The sequence below is a fragment of the Panthera tigris genome, chromosome C2, assembly GCF_018350195.1.
Source record: "Panthera tigris isolate Pti1 chromosome C2, P.tigris_Pti1_mat1.1, whole genome shotgun sequence".
Lineage (NCBI taxonomy): Eukaryota > Metazoa > Chordata > Mammalia > Carnivora > Felidae > Panthera > Panthera tigris.
The window spans coordinates 76,382,864-76,398,859 of NC_056668.1; the positions used below are offsets into that span (position 1 = coordinate 76,382,864).

At 36.6% G+C, this 15,996-nt stretch overlaps 1 protein-coding gene across 6 annotated transcripts in view; it reads right to left on the minus strand.

Moving 5' to 3' along the window:
* OSTN (osteocrin) overlaps window positions 1-15,996 on the minus strand; it is a 230,697-nt gene that overhangs the window by 190,501 nt on the left and 24,200 nt on the right. For 3 of the 6 annotated variants that reach the window (XM_042956504.1, XM_042956507.1, XM_042956508.1), the window contains exon 3: window positions 8,024-8,211. The exons of 2 other annotated variants lie outside the window; for them this stretch is intronic. The gene's annotated coding sequence lies outside the window, so the exon portion shown is untranslated. Of the gene's footprint in view, window positions 1-8,023; window positions 8,212-9,722; window positions 9,755-15,996 lie in introns of those variants that run through there. One more of the 6 variants, XM_042956509.1, reaches the window with a different exon arrangement.

Genomic DNA, 15,996 nt, shown 5'->3' on the forward strand with positions numbered 1-15,996 from the left:
TACATGGGAGCATACAGACAAAAGTATGCTTTGAAAAACACTTGCACTAAAAGCAGTGAAGGCAGGACCTGACATTCCCTGCAAAACTCTTAGGAAGTGCCAGAGGTATGGCTGTCAAGGAGAAATAAAAAGGGAAAAGAAAAAGAAAAAGGAAGAAATGGAGTTTTTGTTTTTAAGCAATTATGAGGAGGCTGGTAGCTTTATGACAGATCAAAATCTAAACTATAGGCCAACTATCTTACCAGAGAGAACCATGGAAAGAGACAGCTAAAATGAGCCCTCGTGTGGTCAGAAAAATCCCTGAAGACTACTGTCAAAAACTACCTGCTTGGAATTGTGTCAGAGTGTAATTCCACTTATGCCCCAGGGATTATTGAAAACCATAGAGCCATCAGCCAGCAATTGAAGGAGTCTAAAATTGAGGGGAATATTAAAGTAAGCAGACAATTTAACAGAGAGATCAGAGAAGGTTAGCCAAAGAGAGCTCTGTTAAAATCACCATCACCCCAGAGTGATTCTGCTCTTGCCCTAGCTGCACACTTTGAGGAGTAAGATCAGCAAGTTCACACTGAGAGGGTGAAAGCCTTCCCTAAAATAGTCTAATCAATTCACTAAACAGATTAATGAGCTAATCACAACAAAACAAGACCCAGAAAGGGGTAAGGAGAATAAGCATCCACAATTACTATATTACCTAAAATATCGGCTTTTAATTTTTTTTTTATTTTAGAGAGAGGGTGTGTGCTAGCAGGGGAGAGGGGCAGAGGGAGAGAGTAAGAGAGAGAATCTTAAGCAGATTCCATACTGTGACCTGGGGCCAATCCCACAACCTTGGGATCATGACCTGAGCCAAAATCAAAAGTCTGGGGTGCAACTGACAGAGCCACCCAGGTTCCCTAAAATATCAAACTTTAAATATATGACACATGCAAAACAGGAAAGTATGACTGTATGACTCATATACCTGGAAAAAAAAAAGAGGCAGGAGCCCAGGATAGGACTAGGAGATATAGAATTTAAAGGAAAAAGACTTAACAGGCACTATAACCACATTCAAAGAACTAAGAAAAGCTTAAAGGAAGCTAACATGACAATATCTCATCAGAAGGTGAATACCCTTAAAGAGTTAGAAATTATAAACAAGAAGCAAATGGAAATTACTGAAGTTGTCAAAGTAATTTCACATATAATTTAATAACCAAAAGGAAATAGTCCTTAAAGTAGGTTTCAGTAGATTATGTCTGAATTGAAAGAATCACTGAACTAACTATAAAATAGCATGAGAGAGAATACCCAATCTGAAAAACAATGGGAATAAAGAGTGAAGAAAAATAAACAGAGCTTAAAAAACTAGAAGACAGTTGGCTGAAAGTTCCCCAATTTGATAACAGGAAAAAATAGTCTAACACATGATGCTGGGATAACTAGATAGCCAAATTGAAAAGAATTTAGATTTCCGCCTCATACCATATAATAAAGTTAACTGAAATGGACCTTACACCTAATGTAAGTGTTAATACTATAAAAAACTAAGAAGAAGAAAAAAAGCTATGTTTTATGAAATTGTACTTCAAAAGAAACCGTCAAGAGAGTGGGGAAAAAAAAAACACTGAATGGGAGAAACACATTTTCATAAATTTATAAAGGACTTTAATCCAGAATATGTAAAAGAAAACTTTTATAACTCAGTAATAGAGAGCCCAATTAAAACTGGGTAATGGATTTGAACTGATATTTCTCCAAAGAACATATACAAGTGGTGAGTAAGCAAGTTTAAAGATACACAACATCATTAGCCTCAGAAAAATACACATCAAAAACACAGTGAGAAACCACTCTCTCTATTCACTAAGATGCCTATTATCAGAGAAGAGTAAGTGTTGGTGAGGATGTGGAGAAACTGGAACCATCAAGAACTGCTGGTAAAATGAAAAATGGTGCAAACATTTGAGAAAGCATTCTTCCAGTTTCTCGAAAGATTAAATAAGGATTTACCATATTACCCAGTAATTTCACCCCTGTCTGTATACCTAAGACCATTAAAAACATATATCCAATAGAAACCAGTGCACAAATATTCATAGCTGCATTACTTATAATAGCCAAAAAGTAGAAACAATCAAACTGCTCAACTGATAAATGGTTAAGATGTGATATATCCATATAATAGAATACTTAGCACTACATATAAATGAAGTATACTAAATGCTATGACCTAGATGAATCTTGAATATATTATGTAAAATGAATCCATTCACAGAAGACCACATGTTGTTTGATTCCATTTATATGAGATATCCAGAATAGGCAACTCCGTAAGACATAGAGTAAAAGAGTGGTTGTCTAAGGCTGGAGGGGTTGGGGGGAACATAATGAAGGCTGCCAGTAAGATGGGGTTTCCTTTTGAGGTGATGAAGTGTTCTAAAATATATTGAGGTTATGTTCGCACCATCTTATGAATACACTAACACCATTAAATTTTACATTTTAAATCTGAGTTGTGTAGTGATTCATGGTTCAAAAACGCTGTTAATTTTTTAATAACATGTCCTCGTGGATTTGAGGAAAATGAGAATAAAAAACTTCTAAAAGCTTTTGACAGAGGCAAAAGAGGTTGCCTATAAAGGAATAGGATTTAAAACTTATTTAAAAAACTTAGTCACACAGGAAGGAATCAAGATTTCAAAATTCTGGAGAAAAGTTTAGTTTTCTGTTTGATTTCCACACCAAAAATGTTCTCATTCAAGTGTAAGTAATATATTAGTTTTTTTTTTAATTGCTGCATAACAAATTATCACAAACTTAGTTTAAAATAATCTACACTCAGCAACTTCCCTGTGTCAGGAGCCCAGTCTGGCTTAACTGGGTTCTCTGCTCAGGGTCTCACACAGTAGTAATCTAGATATTGGCCAGGTTATACTCCTTTCTGGAGCTTCAGGTCCTCTATGAATTTACATGGTTGTTGGAAGAATTCCTCTTTCTCAAAGTTATAGGACAAAGGTCCCCTCTTTCTTTCTACTTTCAGCTGGGGGCTAATTTTGGCACTTCTAGCACCCCTCAGTTCCTTGCCATGTGGCTCTCACAGACCCTCTTACAACATGGCAGCCTGCTTCATCAAAGGATATTCTTCTCCAGCCATCTAAAGTGTCATCTTGTAGTCATGGGAGTGACTATTCCATCACCATTGCTAGAAGTCAGTCACAGTTTCCCACCCACATTCAAGAGGAGACTATACAAGAATTTAATTCATTTGAAGGTCATCTTAGAATCCTTTCTGCCATACAAGGTTTAAGTCTCAGAAAGTTTATCCTCATGCCTTTTCAGAGCAAGTGATCTCAGATATGCGCTTACAAAACATGGCAAAAAAAAAAAAGAACAAAAACAAAACAACAACAACAAAACTGGGACTTGTGATATAAAAGGGGGGCATATACCACAAGGGCCATTTTGAGATATGGCTGATTATTAACATTTTAAGGAGTTTTCAGGCCAGTTGTTAAATGTAGTCAATATTAAAAATTAAATAAGTGTACAATTAAATAAGTTATATTTAAAAATGGAGGGGTTCCTGGGTGGCTCAGTCAGTTAAGTGTCTGACTTTGTCTCAGGTCGTGATCTCATGGTTGGTGAATTCAAGCCCCACATCAGGCCCTGTGCTGACAGCTCAGAGCCTGGAGCCTGCTTCAGATCATGTGTCTCCCTCTCTCTCTCTGCCTCTCCCTCCATTCGTACTCGGTCTCTCTCAAAAATAAACATTAAAATCTAATAAATATAAAAAAATAAAAACAGTGACAATACTCATTCTTATCACTTCCTAGTTATTTTACTACATTTTCTTACTACTATGCCCAAGATTACTTACACCTATTATATCTTTATGATAGGCATACTGGACAATAACGAATTACTGCACATCTCTTTCCAACTCTGCCTTCAGTGACTTCAGGTTGGCAGTTTGAAATTAGCCATATAGGGAGTATTCACACCACAGAACTTGGCAAAGGTTACAAATAAGGCCCAATCCCTTATTGAAGAGCTGGTTGTTAAATATTCAGTACCTCATTGATTGCAGAAAGAAATTTTAGATTTCAAGGCACTATGCCTTATAGAAAAGCAGCAACAGCATAGCTGTTTACAGCTATGAACTTTGAATACAAAGATGATAGTACAAGGTTTTGAGAGTTTGGGAATGGGAAAAACTATTCAGAGGGTAGAACAAGGGATTCAAATATGGATATGGTATAAGAATCCAACTCCATAGCCCAACTAGAACTTTGCATTCTAAGGTTATTTTGGAATAGGAATATCTTAATACCTTTGGTAAAGATGATTACTCATTGTAGTTCCTAGCTCTCAAGGATATTAACCCCTAGATGGGCTCTATAGTAAATTCTTTCCTCTGGTTGATCCTGTGGAGTAACAGGGAGAGTGAAGGTGGCTGGCCTAGATGGGAGCATAAATTTATGAGATCATTAGTCCAGAGAACATCATATTCCCCTAAGCTTCACCTTTACTGAAGTATAAGATTGTTGTGGGCAGAGGATCAGTCCTGCCTGAAAATTTCTTCAGGTCAACCACAGGCCTTGTACAGAATAGATGCTAAGTATTGTATGCAGATGTCATATTGAATTGAATTGAACTGAACTGAGCTACCTGGCATAGAATTAAGGCCTATGTTCAGTACTTTAATGAATATGATTAATGATTTAAGGATCAGAGATAATGTACTTGGAATGAAAGCTTATGAACAAAAGTAATATGATGGTCTTATATTTATGAGCATACTGTCTAAACATTTTATGTATGAAGAATTCCAGCGACACGTATCTATACTAAAATACAATTTTATTTTATGGAAAACAATTAGGAAGCTCCAACTAAAAATTAAGAACACAACTCACCCCAAATATAAAGTGCTTTTTCTTTATATGCATTTTGAGTATTTTATCTTTTGACATAGAATGCTACACTGAGTTCTACTTTTGAGGACACTGTTTCTTTTTTAATCAGAGAACATTAAAATTTACAGTAATTTTCTCATAGAGAGAGAATATGGAGGGAACCAAACTATTTGAAGTGTTTCATTCTTTGGCTTATTTCTCTATGAATACTTGAATCCAATAGCTTATAAGTAGATATCCCTGTGAATCTGATATTTCAACTTTCACTCTACAGGATGAAGTTTCTAATGTGTCCTGGGTAAATGGCTTTCTTGGTCAAGACTTCAATTCTCAACACTTTTTGTAATCTCCACTAATTGTAATTCAGTGCTAAGTTTTGAGCTTTACAAAACACAAGATCCCTAAACTTGATATTGAATTTCATTTCATTTAGCATTTAATGACTGCTAACAAGTACACTTAACAATAGTTCTTCAACAAATTCATCACCTGTAATCCATAATGCCTTCCTGCTTTCATTATCTGTCAGCCCCATTTTATCTTCATTTTCCCTCATAACCAGCATAGAAGCCATGTTTCACTTACTACAACAATTACTTTGAAAATACCCAATATTTCATTCTCCTTTCTGCCTCCATCATTCTTACAAAAATAATTCGACCATCCATACTTTCTATCAATATACCAGAGCAGCTAGAAAGAATCATGCAACTAGGTAGAACAGTATATTAGTTTCCTAGAACTACTATAACAAATCAACACAAATTTGTTGGACTAAAACAACAAAAAATTACTCCCTCACAGTTCTGGAGGCCAGAAGTCTGAAATCATTACCACTGGACTGAACTCAAGATGTTGTCAGGGCATTACCTACCCTGTGGCAAGATCATCTAATTTCGGCCTCTGTGGTCACATTTTCTCCTCCTCTTTTGTGTATAATGTTCCTCTGCTTCACTCTTATGCCATCATCTACCTGAACATTCTGAGGTAATTTCCTCAATTCAACATCCTTAATCACATCTTGCATAAACTTTACCATGTAAATTAACATTCACTGTTTCCAGGATTTAGGATCTGATACCTTCGGGGGACCATTTATTAACCTACCACAAATAGTTGCTCTTTAAATTCATGATCTCAAAATTCAAGTAGGTTCTCCACATTGCCTAGCAATCTTACTATATATCAGCTGACTCTCCAAGAGGACTGTACATCTGCTCTCTCTCAAATCTTTGATATTGTGTCTTTCAAACTCCTCAGCTAAAGAAGAGTCTACATGTTTTATTTTCCTATCTCTCCAACCTCATTCCATGCCATTGCTCAATTGCTTGCTATGCACCAGCCACAGTTCATTCAACACATACAGCTCTTTCTTAATTCACAGCATTTTACACACACCATACCTTCTCAGATATGTTGCATTGCACTGCTTTTCTTCCTCTTAGCTCTCCCCCAAACTAAAACCAAGACTCTCCTTGCTTAATCCTGCGAGGTCACAAAACATCACTTTATATTCAACTTTTCAGGCAACACTATCTTGTTTCCAATTTCTACCCTCTCCACACTCTTCCCACTCTACATACTTTATTTAATGTAACTGAAGACCACGTTTATTTATCTACAATTGTATACCTAGTATATAGTCCAATGTCTGGAGCTTAAAAGGCACTCAATGACTTTCTAAATGAATTCTAAATGATAAATGGAATAACTAAATGTTAAAACCTCACAATTTCATGTTGAAGTATCTGCATGGCTGAGACTGTGAACTTTGGGGTCAGAAAAACTTGTATTTGAATCCTGGCTTCCTCTTGTCTTAACTGGAAGAATGTGAGCAAAGTAAACAATATCTTGGTATTCTACCTATCACTGATTAAAAGCAGTGTCAAGTTACAACTCTACCTCTGACCAGGTCTGTAATTATGGACCTTGTCAGACCTCAGTTCTTCATCTTTAAAATCATGGGCTTGGATTAAGTGAAGTCTGACATTCAAATCATGTCTAATATTCTATAATTCCCTTTTTGTGGAAGATTCTAAATGGGAAAATTCAATAGGACAAAAAATTTATTAAAATTTCTGACAAAACTTAGGGGCACCTGTGTGGCTCAATCGGTTAAGCATCCAGCTTTGGCTCAGGTCATGATCTCATGGTTTGTGAGTTTGAGCCCCACATCAGGCTCTGTGCTGACAGCTCAGAGCCTGGAGCCTGCTTCAGATTCTATATCTCCCTCTCTCTGTCCCTCCCCTGCTCACACTCTCTCTCTCCAAAGTAAAGAAACATAAAAAATTTTTTAAAAAATAAATAACATAAAATTTATGACAAAATTTATATAGCTATGCTGAATATTTATGACTTTTTAAACTTTTGAATGTTTATTATGTACAACATAGGCACATGAAAATATTGGTCATCACAATATCTATCTTTTCAGATTTTACTATGCTTGATTCAGGGGGTTGACAAGCCACACTGTTTGCCAATCATCTTTCATCCTACACATTTGACAGATTGGAAAGCCGTGACAAAGAACTAATTTCAGTTCAGCTTGGGTTATTCTTTGAAACTTTCACAGAACTAGATGGATGTGCTCTATGTGAAACAGATGATAGTTTTGGACAACACATCTGTGAGATGGATAGGTAAGAAACAGTATGAGTTCACTCAGAATTTTTATTTTTTATATTGTCAGAATATGGAGAAAAAAATTAACCTCTTTGGTACGAGACAATGTCATATCTGGAAACTACTAGCTACTCATTAGAAAAATATTTTAAACATTGTTTCAGGTCAGGCAAGAACTGAAGGCAAGCACATATAGATAATAGACCTTGATATCAGAACCAAGAAGGATATTTAAGACATGCATGCACTGAATAATGAAGAGGGGAAAAAAATGAACTTGGAATCAAGATTATCTGGATTCTAGTTCTGGCACTGTCCTGAGCTTGCTTTATAACAATATATCATATAACGGTATATATGTCAGTGTTTTCTCCTGCACTAAGATGTATTGAGTCAAATAATTCTTGTCAACTGTCAACAATATGAGTATCAGTTAAGATGACCTAATGCAAGTAACAGAAGACTTAACTTCAAGTTTACACAATAGGAATACTTACGATTTCATACAATATGAAATCTAGTGATCAGACATTTGATGGCTGCTTGATTTAATGATCAACAATGTCATGAAGGGTCCAGGTTCTTTTCACCTGTGAAGACTCATCCCCTCTTAAAGGATGACTGCAGCAATTTCAGAAATAACACTCACACACAATGTTCAAGAACCAAAGGGACTCTCTGATGCCTTTAAAAATAAGAGAATTGAGAACATTTTTAAAATTGAATTTCATACACACACACACACACACACACACACACACATATATACACACAAGCATACAGAAACAGAGGAGGGATGTATATATGTACACATAGGAAGATGGTATATTTTAAACCTTAGAATACTTTGGTCAAACTGAGTATAATAAAATTGATTGGTTATTCCTAATTTTGCTGGACAAAGTAGAGAAAGAAAAGGATAAGCCTGGGATTCCAAGTGTCAACTCAAGTACCTCATGAATGACCTGAAGTTTTCTGGGTCTGTCCTAAAAGAAACCCTTATCTCCTATAGCTGCAGAGCTGAAATTGTTGAAAACCAAACCCAGAGCCTCATCCTAAGAGTGGCTGAATTATAATGTAAGTTGAATTCCCAACCTCAGAGTGCTGCTGTTAAAATAAGAGCATACGGGTGCCTGGGTGGATCAGTCAGTTAAGCAGCTGACTTGAGCTCAGGTCATGATCTCACGGTTCATGGGTTTGATCCCGCCATCGGGCTCTATGCTAACAGCTCAGAGCTTGGAGCCTGCTTCTGATTATGTCTCTGTCTCTCTCAAAAATAGTAACTATAATTTTTTTTTTAAATAAGAGCATTGATTGGGATAGAATAAGATTCTCAAAATGGGAATGGAAACATACGGGAAGTTCCTGATGAATCTGGAGACACTGAATGCTTAAGTTCTGATGAGTCTCTTTTGCCAGTGAAAACTACCATGGTATCCCTATCTAAGAAGATTACCCCTGCTTTGCCTGAGAAAAACATAACAGTCTCCCATGAAATAACTGCAATGCTGCTAATTCTCTTCAGGTACTCCTCACCTCTGCCCGAGGCTCTTAGTTTCTAGACCCATAACTAGACTCATGTCCCGGCAGGCCCTGAAAATTGAGGTACAAAGTGTGGCCTATGAAGAGGTGTATTATACTACAAAACAACGCCATGCTTTTTCCAATTTATACAGGCAGAAATCCAGAGAATATGTGTGGCAATGGATATTGAGGGTAAGGGATAATGGTAGAAGGAACATAAAATTTACTCAGGCTGAATTTATTGGTATCAGCCATTTAAGCAGAGAATCTGAATGTAATGTTGTGGCTTAGAGGATTAAAAAGGACTCTGGTTGGCTGAAACATAGGCCAAAAGGTGGCCTACACCACATTAAGTAGAAATGCCAGGGCCACCTGGGTGGCTCAGTTGGTTAAGCGACCAACTTCAGCTCAGGTCATGATCTTGCAGTTTGTGAGTTCTAGCCCTTCATCGGGCTCTGTTCTGACAGCTCAGAGTCTGGAGATACTTCAGATTCTATGTCTTCCCCTCTCTCTACACCTCCCCTGCTCACGCTCTGTGTCTCTCTATCTCTCAATAATAAACATTAAAAAAAAAAAAAAAAGAAATGCCAGACGGTCTTGGTAAAAGGATAGAAGTGCTTAGGGAAGTTGGAATGTTAAGGTATATTTATCCTGTAAGACCTTCTCACTCACTCTTGGAGGGTCCAGAGTTCATAGCTTGACTGTGAGAAATTTGTGAGCACAGCCCCAACATCCTTGAACAGCTTTATAGTCACTCTTCTCTACAGATGAGAAATTATAGTGGGAGCTGCTACCACTGAATCAGGAAATCTAAATGCAAAAGGGACAATTGGATTTCGGAATAGCAGAGGGCAAGTGAAAGCACTTAATCAAAGGCAAGGTAGGTGTAGTTGTCCTAGAGAGAACAGAGCCAAAGTAGCAATCAGAATAGTCTAACTAGAAGAGAACACATAATGTTGGCTAGCTGAGCACAGTGTTCCTAAGTATCAAATAGATGCATGTCTTTTAAATTTTTACTTGGATGGGGGGACACCTGGCTGACTCAGTCTGCATAGCATGTGATTCTTGATCTCAGAGTCATGAGATCAAACCCCATGTTGAGCATGGAACCGACTTAAATATGAAAAATAATTTAAAAAATAAATTCTTATTTGATTTGTATAAGCAGAAGAGTTCTGGGTCAAGTGAACAAAAGTCTAACTTAAATAATAAAAACAGAGTCATGACCAATGAATTCCCAGATTTGAGTCAGTGTATAAACCCAGAAACTCATGAGTCAAGGGGAGGGTGGGTCCTCTTGAGGAAGAACCCTGTCACACTGTCAAAAATTTGTATTAATCCTTCTTTTAGCCTTCCCCAAAGGTACCTACAGCCAAAGTGACTGTACCTTAGGGAACATAAAATAATCAGATTATTTAACACTGGCTCTAAACTGATACTAATTCAAGGAAACCCAAATTTCACTGTGTTCTACCACTCAGAATAGGGCTTATGGAAATCAGATAATTAATGGAATTTTAGTTCAGATTTGTCACAGAGTGGGTCCCCAAACTGATTTTATAATCATTTTCCTAATCCTGGAATTCATAAGTGGAATATACATACTCAGCAACTGGTACAACCCACGCATTGGTTCCTTGACTCATGGAGTGAGGGGTATGATAGTAAGAAAGACCAAGTGGAAGCCACTAGAACTGCCTCTATCCAAGAAAATAATAAACCAAAAGCAATACTGCATTCTTGGAGGGATTGTAAAACTCAGTGCTATCATCAAGGACTTGAACAGGATTCCTATCACATTTCTATTCAACTTGCCTATTTGGCTTGTGCAGAAAACAGGCGGACCTTGGAGAATGACCAAGGACTATCACAAGCTTAACCAGGTGGTGACTCCAATTGCTGCTGAACCAGAAGTGGCTTCATTGCTTGATCAAATTAATACATAGTCTGGTAACTGGTATGCAGCTATTAATATGGAAAACGCTTTTTTTGTCAGTATACCACCAGAAGCTATTTGATTTCAGTTAGCAATGCCAGAAATACACCTTCACGGTCCTACCCCAGGGGTGTACCAACTCTCTAGCCCTAGGTCATAATTTAGTTCACAGGGATTTTGGTTGCCCTTTCCCTTCTACTGATCTAGAACACTGATGACAGACTGATTGGACCTACTGAGCAAAAAGTAGCAACTCCTCTAGATTGTTGGTAAGATACTTGTAGGTCATAGGATGGGATACAAATCTGACAAAATTTCAAGGGCCTCTACTTCAGTGATATTTCTGGGGGTTTAGTTGCATGGGATATGTGGAGATAACCCTTCTAGGATAAATAATAAATTATTGCATTTGGCCCCTCTTACAACCAAAAAAGAGGCACAGTGCCTAGTGGAACTCTTTGGGTTTTGGAGACAACATTCCCCATCAGAGTATGCTGCTCCAGTCCATTTACCTAGTGACCTAAAAAGCTGTTTGTTTTGAATAGGACCCCAACAAGAGAAGGCTCTGCAACAGATTTAGGCTGCTGTGCCACCACCTGTGTCATAGGATCCAGTACCTCTAGTGTTTGAGGTGTCACTGTCAGGTAGGGATGCTGTTCGAATCTTAGGCTGGCTCCTAGAGGTCAATCACAGTGCAGACACTTAGGATCTTGGTTGATCACTGGATAATCAAGTAACTGGCTTGATACAGTGGTGGAATGGTCCTTTTTGAAGACACAGTTACTGGTCTTGGTGGAAATACTGTGAAGGTCTGAAGCAAGGTTCTTCAGAAGGATGCATATGTGCTAAATCAGCATCCAATGTATGGTGCTATTTCTCCCATAGCCAGGATTCATGGAGTTAGGAATCAAGGGGTGGAAATGCGAGGGACATTATTCTATGGGAGTCTATACCACTGTTTACCTCCTAGTGACCCACCAAAATTTTGCTTCTTTTCTCCATTACCTCATGTGCTGCTACTCTAGAGATCTTAGTTCCAAAGGGAAGAATGCTTCTACCAGGAGACACAACAATTATTTCGTTGAACTGGAAATTAGGATGAACACATGGCTATTTTGGGTGACTGGTCCTGAATAATAGGAGAAAACTGAACTGCTACTCTACAGTGGAGTTAAAGAGTATGTCTGGAACACAGGCTATCTCTTAGGACATCTGTTAGCAGTACCATATCATGATGAAAATGAAAATGGTCAATGGAAAACTACAACAACCCAATTCAGGCAACATTATCAATGGCCCAGATCCTTAGGGAACAAAGGTTTGGATCACCCTCTAGGTAAAGAACCATGACCAGCTGAGGTGCTTGCTGAAGGCAAAGAGAATATGAACAGAAGGTAGTTCTAAATACTAGCAATAGCCATGTGACCAGTTATAGAGTTAATATCTGTAATTTGAATATTTATTTTTTATTCCATTATGAATATGTTTCTATTTGTATGGGAAATATATTTTCTTTCCTTTCTTCTTCCCTCATATAACAGAACATATATTGACTTTATATCATACTATTTAAGTTACTGGATATCAACGAGAAGAGTGAACATCACCCAAGGACTTCCCATCATCTTCTGGGGAAAGGGTATTTTTGGTTGTACACAGGATAGCTGTATCATGTTAGGTGGAAATATGATCTTGTTATTGTCTTTGTCTGGAGATTATGTAGGATTTAAAGAGATGTGTGTGGGGGGTAAATTGACAAGGGATAACCTATGGTGGTTAATTTCCTATCAGCTAGACTGTAGTACCCAGTTGTTTGGTCAAACATCAGTCTGGATATTTTAGATGTAGCTAATGTTTAAATCAGTAGAATATGGCTGAAGAAGATTATCTTTATTAAGGTGAGTGGGCCTTATCCAATCAGTTGAAGGCCTTAAAAGATTGAGGTCTCCCAAGAAAGAAAGAATACTGTCTTTAGAATCAAAAACCTTATCACCTCTCCCCTGGGTCTCCAGCCTCCAGATCCTCCTACCTGCAGATTTCAAACTTGCCACAATTGTGTGAGTTAATTCTTTAAACAGCTCTCTCCATATATATATTCCATTAGTTCTGTTTCTCTAGAGAACCCTAATACATCTGATAGGTTCAATAGGTTTTCATAAAAATTTCTGTGAGATCAGCTCCCAGCAAGCATCAAGTCTACCCTCCCCACACCTAATTATGGTCATCTCCACAACCCTGTATGAGACCACTATCCTAACTTCTCATAGCAAATATCAATTTGTGGTTTTTATATATTACATAAATGTAGGGCTATAGTTCATCTGGCTTATTTCATTTATCACAATGTTAAGAAGATTCATCAATATTGTATGTGGTTACAGTTCATTCTCATTTAGTATAATATTTCATTGTTTGAATATAGCGACTTAAAATTCATTTTACTGCTAATGGATATTTAGGTAGTTTTAAAATTTTATTTAATACTAATGATTTTGCTACAAAAATTTTAGTACATGTCTTTTGGCAAACAAATGACTTCATTTCTTTGGTGAATAAATGCATATATACTTAGTAAAATTGCTAGATAAGGTGCATACATGTCCAGTTTTAGTAGCTGTAGCGAAAACATGTTTTGTTAATTTATATTCTCGTTAACTATACATAAGATAGAATGTTCTACATTATTTTCAACACTTATTTTCTCTTTTTTTAAAACTTTAACCGTCTGGTAAGTATGTGTTAGCATTCCTTCATAGTTTTATTATGCATTTCCCTGATGACTAGTAAAGCTAAACACTTTACATATATAATATACAACATAATATAAATATGGAAAAATATTTTATACAAATACGTGTAGATTTTATAAGTTTTTATAGATCTTATAGATACAAAAGCTTTTATATATACAAGTTTTATACATACAAATCTTTTGTTCATTATTTTATATGGGGACATACATTATTTCTCTTTTTATAACTATCATGTAGTAAGGTGTGTATTCAAACTTTTGTCCTTTTTTTCAATTGGGTTGTTTTTTCTATGTAGTCAGAAGGACTTTTTTGTTTATTAAAATTGCTGTTTGTTTAAAGATAAAATTTTAAATATGTCCTCCATTTGTGTGAACTATTTTTTCCCCATCTTGTAATGGTATCTTGTGATCATTAAGAAATAAAAATTCTTAATTTTAATATAGTCCAATTTATTAATTTTCCATTCTGATTAGCAATACTTTCCATCCTTTAAGGCTGGAAAACAAACAAAACAAAAAACTTTACCTAAAAAATCCCAGCAAATTACCTCTTATATTTAACTGGCCAAAACTGCATCCTAGGTCTATTCCAAAATTATTAAATGAGAGGAAGAACAGAATTGACCTGAAGTAATCAAACTCAACATTCTGGGGCTAGAGAGGGGTCCAGCTTCTGTGTGGCTTTTTATTTGGCCTTTGGGCACAAGAACACTGCATAGAAGCACTCAATAAATATTTCATAAGTTTTTCAACAAGGAAAAATATAGAGAAAATGACTACTGGATAGTCAACTAAAATTAACCATGGAAAACTACATGTAATATGTGCATTCCTTGTTTGCCATCTCTAATCAGTGTTCTTTATGCTTTTTTTATGAATGAATTAGATCACCAGTCAGTCTAGAAACCTAGAGACCCATGTACGTCAAATCCATATATATGAAAATACATTTTTTTAGCAAATTGTACTATGTACTTTCCCTTTTCACATTCTTTCTCTTCTTTTTCTCCTTCCATGCATATTGACGTTATCATTACCTCATTTTAGGCTTTTTAGAATAGTCTTCTCTTCCTACACAGAACCCCTTCCATGAATCCTTCAATACACAGAAATCCATCCCCTAATTTTCTTCCTAATGCATCATTTTCTTTAGAATATACTTCCCTGCTTCCAATCTTCCAATGATTCCCAAATGGCAAAGGTAGTGTGATGATTCATTTTACATGTCAACTTGATTGGACCACAAGATGCTCAGATATTTGGTGAAATATCATTTTAAGTGTTTCTATGAATATTTTTGGATGATATTGATATTCAAAATCAGTAGACTGAGTAAAGCAGATTGCCTTCCTTCATCTAATCAATTGAAGTTCTGAATAGAACATCAAAGCTGACCCCAACCCTTCCCCCAACCAATAAGAGAGTTCTTCTGTTTTAACTGCCTTCAAAGTAGGACGTTGATTTTTTCCTGCCTTAAGACTGAAACTGAAAACGTAGGCACCTCTCAGGTTTTGAACTATGAGCCTTTGGACAAAAGCCACACTATAGGCCTTTCTGGTTCTGAGGCTTTGGACTCAGATTGAACCTACCACATCAGCTCTTCTGGATCTCTAGCTTGCCAACTCATCTTCCAGGTTTTGGGATTGTCAGCCCCCACAATTGTAGAAGCCAATACCATAGAGTAAATTTCTTTCTCTCAATCCTATCCATTCTGTTCCTATGGAGAATTCTAATACAAAGTCCAAAATCCTTATCAGAAAATCAGAACTATCACTACCCTCTAAATTTATTTCCAATCAACCATTTCCAACATTCTTTCTCACTACCCTCTCACCAAACATTTTTCACTCTGGTCAAAATATTTCACCATTATACACCCTGTGAGTTCTCCCTCATTGCTGCTATCTTTGTTACAATGAAATACACTAGCTCACCTTTATTTGCTAAAATAAAGCTCACCTTCTCATTGAAACCTCCCTGTTTCTGTGTGTGTGTCTTCATTAATCACTGTATTTGTTTTAAGTTGTCTTAGATGTATTTTACTTTTGTTGCTCTTTCCCAACCAATTAAAGGCAAACATTTAGTGAGTAATTATGTGTCAGCTACTACACAAAGAGTTTTGCATGCATTATCTAATATAACTACATTATAAGTTAGGCACTATTATTATTGCTATTTTATAAATGAGGAATCGGAGGCTCAGGCATGTTGGGTAATCTTTCCCCAAAGCCAACAGTGGAATCAGGACTCAGCTACAG